The 824-nt window shown below is 47.2% G+C and overlaps 1 protein-coding gene across 1 annotated transcript in view; it reads right to left on the reverse strand.

The window, feature by feature from the left end:
- gphnb (gephyrin b) overlaps window positions 1–824 on the reverse strand; it is a 78,177-nt gene that overhangs the window by 71,763 nt on the left and 5,590 nt on the right. The window lies entirely within an intron of this gene.

Consider the following 824-nt stretch of genomic DNA (forward strand, 5'->3'; position numbering starts at 1 on the left):
ATGGGGATTAGAAAAAAAAAATCAGACAAAATGAGTAGAGAGCCGAGTGATCACAGGAACACCGACAACCAATGGTGTGTTTAACAATTCCAGGGCCCGAATCAAGGCAGCCATGAGCCCCCAGTTTGGGTGGTGGGGGGTCCCAATCAATGTCAATATTACGTTTGAGTTGGACAGTTGACAAAATGTTAGATTAAAAATATTAAAGAGTGAGAACATCAAACTGTGTCTCTTCATTTCTTATCATCAGCATTTTAAAAACTGTGACATGAACTGGGCCGTTTCTGCCTCACAGTCAGCCAACTATAAACAAACAAACAAAAAGCTTCCTGTTCTTCCCTCCAAAGACTCCACGCAGTCAAAGAGAATTTGCCCCAGGGGTAGTTGCCCTTCTTTGGTGTTGGTTGTCAGAGGATTTTCTCAGCTTGGATGATGATGAACCACCAGTTTACCGAGGTTTACCCCGTACCTCCAGAAGACCAGGCCAGGTTTGAGGCACACATCACTCAGCTGGCTGCCAGCCAATCCAGCAGCAGCGTGTGGATCCCAGATTAATTCTTATGGAGACCACTATTGATTTCCATTGAAGGCTTTTAGGGCGGAGAGACTCACAGTGCGTCTGCAGACGCCACTCGTGCTTTTTTTCTGTGTCATTCGTTTTGAGGCGGATTTCTTAGATCTGAGTGCAGCGTCAGACTTGACCCTTGACTGGACGAGCGATAGCGTCAGTTTTCTCTCCTCAACAGCACCAGCCTGGAGCCCCCATAAAAGCCCCCCCCACACACCCACCTATTACCTCCAAAGATAAGATGCACCCCAGCTTC

Source organism: Cynoglossus semilaevis, chromosome 7 (genome assembly GCF_000523025.1).
Source record: "Cynoglossus semilaevis isolate Cse_v1.0 chromosome 7, Cse_v1.0, whole genome shotgun sequence".
NCBI lineage: Eukaryota > Metazoa > Chordata > Actinopteri > Pleuronectiformes > Cynoglossidae > Cynoglossus > Cynoglossus semilaevis.